Here is a 6,479-nt window from a genome sequence, read left to right as displayed (position 1 = left end):
CAGAATTTAATACGAATCAGATATGGTGTTTCTACTACCGTAGACATTATAGAATGGAAGTCAGATTAAAGAACAGACCGTTTCTGTAATTGTTATGATTTTTGAAAGATGTTGACTGAAACTCTATATCAGAATTGTGTTAATATTCAGAGTAGGAATTATGTTGACACAGATTATGAGTTCCAGTATTATATTTGTGATGTTCAGAATTGACGGGGTTATTCAGATTGTATTGTTATACCGTCGAAACATCAGTTGATTTAGATTGATCAGATTCAGATATGATTTCGATTATATTGTGATGTCGATGATATCAATCAGATTGTATTTTGTTCAGATATTGATCAGATTATATACTGAGTTGAGTATTGATCAGAACAGATTGTGAATTGAGATATTCATTAATACTATGTATTCGATATTGTCTTTTCAGATTGGAAATGGACAGATTTGAATACAGGTCATCGTCTTCGTCAGACCGGGACGACAAAGGTATAATTCATGTGATATCTGAGAAGATATAACTCAAATCAGATCTCATTTGAGTTTCCCAATAAAATCACATACTTGATTATTGTTTATCTTCTGATATGATTATGATTTGTTTATAGACTTTATATTCAAATCTTTTGAAATGAACATGCTTTGTTTACAGATGGTTAGGCATTGCATTTGAGATAGGAAAGTTTGACAGAAACAGTCAGACTTCTAGACGTTCGGGCTATCGTTACATAGGGACAGACACCGTCCTATTGTAGATTATTCGATACAGATATGACCGAAGTCTAGGAATAAGACATACGTCACCCCGATTGGGAGGGTAAGTGACAGACAGTGACGTCTTATTCACCCCGGGATCCCTAGAGTTATAGTTGAGTCGAGTCTAGACATGATTTGACTAGGACTGCATGCGTTTATGAATGTGGTTTCATAAACTATGAAACCCGTTTTTATTGCTTTCAGTCATGATAGCATGTTTTTATGATTTAATTTGAGTCGCATGTTTATCAGATTCAAGTTGCATGCTTATTTTGAATTGGTTTCATAGATTATGAAACCTATTGCCTTTTAGTATATGATCATGATAGCATGTTTTATGATTTAGATTGTTTCTATACATGCTTACCATGTTTATACTGAGATTTATTCTCACCGGAGTTATCCGGCTGTTGTCTTGTTTTGTATGTGTGCATGACAACAGGTGGGGCATGATCGGGTCGAGAGATGACGAGAGAAGATGAGTTTAGCGTGGTGATTCCGGACTTGGATATAGATAGGTTTTATTACTAGAACTTTAGTAGTTGAACCTTAGATTAATTGAAAGACTGTTGTATATTATTGTACTTTTATACAGATATGTATGTTATTTATATGCCATTACCTTCCGCACTTATATTTTAAAAGAAAAAAAAATTTTAGATCCTGTTTACTGATAATTAAATCCCAACGATAATTAAAAAGATGATTAGCGTCCGAGTCCCCACATCAGCCTCCTATGAAAATTTTCACATAAAGTGCATTTTGAATTTTTAATCACTACTACCTATCTTGTTATAAAGTTGATTTTGCAAACTATTGAGCTTCTATTATTTTATACGTAGTTTGGGAAAAAAAGAGAGAATATAGTGGAGACTAGATAGAAAAAGGAGTGGAGTTTGGCATGTGACTTTAGGGCTTCACAAAACCTACAAAACAGAGAATTTCTTGCCTTTCTTCCACTTTTACTTTGTTTAATTTAATATTCTCTCTCCAATAATCACATCCTATAATCTATGCGAGCGAGAGGCAGACAAGAACCCACCTCATTCATTCAGCAAACCAAGTTGGATTCTTGATAATTGGTCGGCACCAACACCACTTTCATGTCTTACTTGTCTTGTGGGGGTGTCCGGCGCTTCTTCTTCTCCACCTCCCCAAGTGTTGGATTTAATTCTTAATTAATATGCTTCTTGAATTCTGTCTTTATATCTATGGTTGGGTCATGACCAGTACTGGCATAGGAAGCTCACAAGTCCCTCTCCGGGAGAAACTTTTTTCATGAATAAAGCCAAGGGGACAGTATCAGTAAGTAGGCAGTAATATATGGTGTGGAAGTTCTAGCAGAAAGGAAGAAGAAGACCCCATCAGCACTTGTAATTGCGTGTCTGTATACTTTGTTTTTTTTTTTATTTTCGTCTCTTGTCTCACAAATCTTCTCCTGCTCCGAAGAATTTCGGTGACCCCACTTTTTTTTCCTAAAAAAAAATACATAATAACGACTGCTTCTTAGATTCTTCAAGATTTGGAAAAATGAGAGGATATCTTGCCCTTGATAGAGACAGATATACGTGATTAGTTTTTTTTTAAAAAATTTGTAGTGATTATTGAGGAATTGTTTGAAGAAATTCGAAGAAATTAGCAGTTGTGGCTACTACTCGGAGGTTAACTTCAGATTCTGGCGCGTTTGCTGATTGGGTGGCTTCTTCTTCATCAGCAGCCGGGGATCTCTCGTTAGGCTTTAATGCAGGATCTGCCGGCGCCGCTGCTCCCGGTGGTAACACCACGAGTAATAGCGGAGCTGCTGCTGGGGGCATGTGGTCTTCAGTGGCTTCCACTAGGCACATAAACTGCGGCCTACCACCGGAATTTTTCTTTGTTGCTCCGGCATCTTCTTTCCAGAATCACCCCTCAGATTCTTCCGCCGCCGCCGCTGCAGCCACTACAATCAACTTCGACCCTCATCCATTTAGCGCCTCCGGTGCTATAGGCGTTGGAGTTGGTGTGGGCGTGATCCCCCTCCTCACTGCCACCCCATGTCTAGCACAGCAAAATATTGGCAGCGATGGTTCGGCAAATGACGACGTGTTAAACATTGCCCGCAGCCGTAGCAGCGGCGGGATGCAATTGTGGCAACACCAGCAGAGCCAGAACTCTTCCGCATATAGCTCGAAGAAACCCTTGATTCTGGATCATACAAGTTTGCTTCAAAGTGGAACTGGCGGAATCGCCTGCCTGTGGAATCGGAGGGTCGTCGTCTTCCTTGGGAACCACAACTTGTCAAGACTGTGGAAACCAGGCCAAAAAAGACTGTATCCACAGGAGATGTAGAACTTGTTGTAAAAGTAGAGGCTATGATTGTGTCACACACGTAAGAAGCACCTGGGTTTCTGCTTCCCGCCGCCGAGAGCGGCAGATCGCTAGAGAAAACATCCCCGCAGCCGGATCTTCGCAATCGACTTCCGGTACCAAGAAACCTAGGCTAGGCGGCACTTCTCAAACCACCACCACTGCATCCCATACTTCAACTTCTAACACCACTCCACCAAGAAGCTTCGATACCAGTTCTAGCCACCAAGGTCCGATCTTTAAACGATTCTTAGTTGATTTTTATAATTTGCATTCCCTTTATTTCATGCAACTATACCTCGACAAAAAAACGAAGATTTATACTAAATTGTGTCATAATTAATGGGACCTTTAGATGCATCTTTTAGAGATTCATTACCGGGCCAAGTGCATGCTCCCGCAGTTTTCAAGTGTGTAAGAGTAACTTCACTCGATGACGGAGAAGACGAGTATGCATACCAAGCCGTTGTAAAAATAGAAGGCCGTGTTTTCAAAGGCTTCCTCTACGACCAAGGGATAGAAGGAAGAGATGGATCATTTCCCAACATATCTGAATTACATCTAGGGGGAGGCGGAGGCAGCATCGCCGGAAGAGGCGGCGCTTCCTCTACCCAACCGGTTCTTCATCCAACGGACAATCTCACATCCCCCGGTGGTGGCTTTCTTGGAGGAACTAGTTATGGTAACCCAATGAATTAATATTTTTAATTTTTAACATCAGGGTTTAATGAGAAAACCTGAAAAGATTACTCGAATTATATTATCCAATATCGTCACCGTTGAGGGAATCGTTTCTCGTCAATTCCGTGCATCCCTGGTTTCGCCATAGGTTCAGGTCTTTCCTCTAGCTAGTCATCCAGCCCTAAAATATTCCTGGCTCTATTGTATCATATAATTGCTAAAAAATATTATCCATGGTAATAATCATTAAATCTTTATATTTTTTCCTCCGTTTGCATATTGTGGCATTCCATCTTTGTCGTTTAAACTGTGAATTTTCATAATTTGAGTCCTATGAGTTGAATGAAATAAAATGTCATTTCCATGTTTACTATAATTTTTTTGTTTTTTTTAATAATTCGGTCGACAACACCATCAAATAATTCCCTTTCGTTTATATCAGTGCAATTTCTCCTAGCTAGCGGGAAACTGTTTTTTGGCCTTGCAACATTTCATTAAATTCTTCATGCTTTGTTAAGTGTATGCTTGAGTTTAGGTGATCGGGTGGACTCGCTCGAATAGAAAGATTTGATTCGGTAAGTTCTTGTACATTTTCCAGGAAACAACATGCTACCAACATATACCCAGGTCCCTACTCGTCGCATAATTTCCAGAAAATACGTCCTATCAAAATATACCCTCTTTCTTTCTACTTGTGTTTGATCTTAACAAAAATCGAATCAGGCTCAAGAACTTTTTCAAAAAGTGTTTCCTGTTCTTCAACGGAAGATGCGTAAATTAATGTTTTGGTATTTTGATAAAACTGCAGCCAATATTATTTAGTGCTGCATCTTAGTGATTTTGAGAACTTGGCAGAACATACTAATACTTGTGAGTTCACCCCGATAAATGTTCAAGATTTTCTTGTATGTTAAATGTTTAAAATGCACGCCCGATGAATAACTTTATGTTGAATTATATGATTTTATCTTTTAATTAAAGTTTAGTGCTTTATTTATTAATTAGATGAAAGGATCAATTCAATGAAGAAAACGGGTGCCATGACAAACTTACTTAGAAAATAGAGGAATCTGTACCTTGATATAGTAAGCATTGGAAATTGTATTTTCAGAATCAAATGATGATTTTTTTTTTCTAAAATGATGCATAATAATATATACTATTGTGAAAGTAATATATATATATATATATATATTTATTTATTTATTTATTGGGGACACTTATATATTGTGGACATTTATGCGAACATCAATGAAGTAGCGTTACCTATATTTAATAGGTGTTCGGCATTTCAAAGTGTTTGCATTGATGTCCACACTGGATCCAAACTATATATCTATATAATATATTGACAGGGATCTTAAATAAAGGGGGAACAATAATAGATATACTACTTTGGACTTGAGTTGTTGCGATGTCTCCATCATAATCTATATATATGGGCTATGGCTGAAGTGAAGAATTAAGAGCAGTACTGAATATTGGGGTTTTCACTTTCGGCTGCTCGCCTTTCCACCTGCATTGAATTTAAAGCTAGTTTTATGGCTTTAAATCGCTCTGCCGTGTTTTGTTTTTCCAGATTCGTTGTATTTCATTTGTATTTGTGTATATCGACTGCATAATGAGTATATTTGCTTATTATTACATGCATGATTTGTTTAGAGATTTTGTGCAGAATATGGCAGCTTAGTCGTCTATGTGGGCTCTGGGGGACCAAAAATGTGTATAATTTTGTATATTTTCAACGCAATTTATTTGGCTGCAATATTTGACCTTCTGCCCCCTCATTCACATGTGATCCACACACACACACACATATATATATATATATACACACACGTCTCATTTGGGTCATCCATGAAAATGTATTACTTTTTATGTTAAGAGCGTTATTTTTTATTGTGAATATCGATAGAGTTGACCAGCCTCACAGGTTAGGATCCGTTAGACGGTCTAACATGTCTCATGTGAGTCCTACTCTAAAAAATATGTTTCTATTTCTTCAAATTATATATGAGAATGTAAATTTTGTTGTGAAAAAGTAAAAATTTATGATAAAAAGTAAAAAATTTCAAACTTTCAAAATTTACCAAAGTACACACTTTATAATATTTTTATCTCTACTTAATTGTGAATTTTTTCACAAATGGTGAGCCTCTTTATAGAACTTCTTTACAAATAATCCAAAAATAAAATACATCATTATCTACATCATGACACACTAATTTTCAATATTTACAACTCTTATTTTCAACATTCAAATATTCGGTACTCACATTTTAAATATTAATTTTCAACACTCCCCCTTGTGGTGATGATCAAATGATTGTCTTCATTAAGTGTTTTTATACAGCCTCGTTAAAAACCTTACTAGGAAAAACTCATTGGGATAAAAACCATAGTAAGGGAAAAAAAGTGCAGTCACGTAAACTCCTCCTGATGTTGACATGAACAATTCTTTACAAATTTCTTAGATTGCGCATCCCAATATTATATATGTGCTTTCTGATTATTGTCGTAGGAAGTGCCTTTGTGAAGAGATTTGATTAGTTTTCACTTGATTGAATGTGACGAACATCAATACATTTATTCTTCTCAAGCTCCTTGGTGAATGCGAAGAACTTAGGAGGAATATGTTTAGTTATGTCGCTTTTTATGTATCCTTATTTCATTTGAGCAACACATGCAGCATT

General features: G+C 36.8%; 1 pseudogene; it reads left to right on the top strand.

Annotated features, from left to right (window-relative positions):
- The first annotated feature begins 1,621 nt into the window (after positions 1 to 1,621).
- Positions 1,622 to 4,063, top strand: LOC140833862 (protein LATERAL ROOT PRIMORDIUM 1-like; annotated as a pseudogene).
- The last annotated feature ends 2,416 nt before the right edge of the window (positions 4,064 to 6,479 follow it).

Source organism: Primulina eburnea, chromosome 1, assembly GCF_022965805.1.
Source record: "Primulina eburnea isolate SZY01 chromosome 1, ASM2296580v1, whole genome shotgun sequence".
In the NCBI taxonomy this organism is placed as follows: Eukaryota; Viridiplantae; Streptophyta; class Magnoliopsida; order Lamiales; family Gesneriaceae; genus Primulina; species Primulina eburnea.
This window is presented reverse-complemented; position numbering and strand designations above follow the sequence as displayed.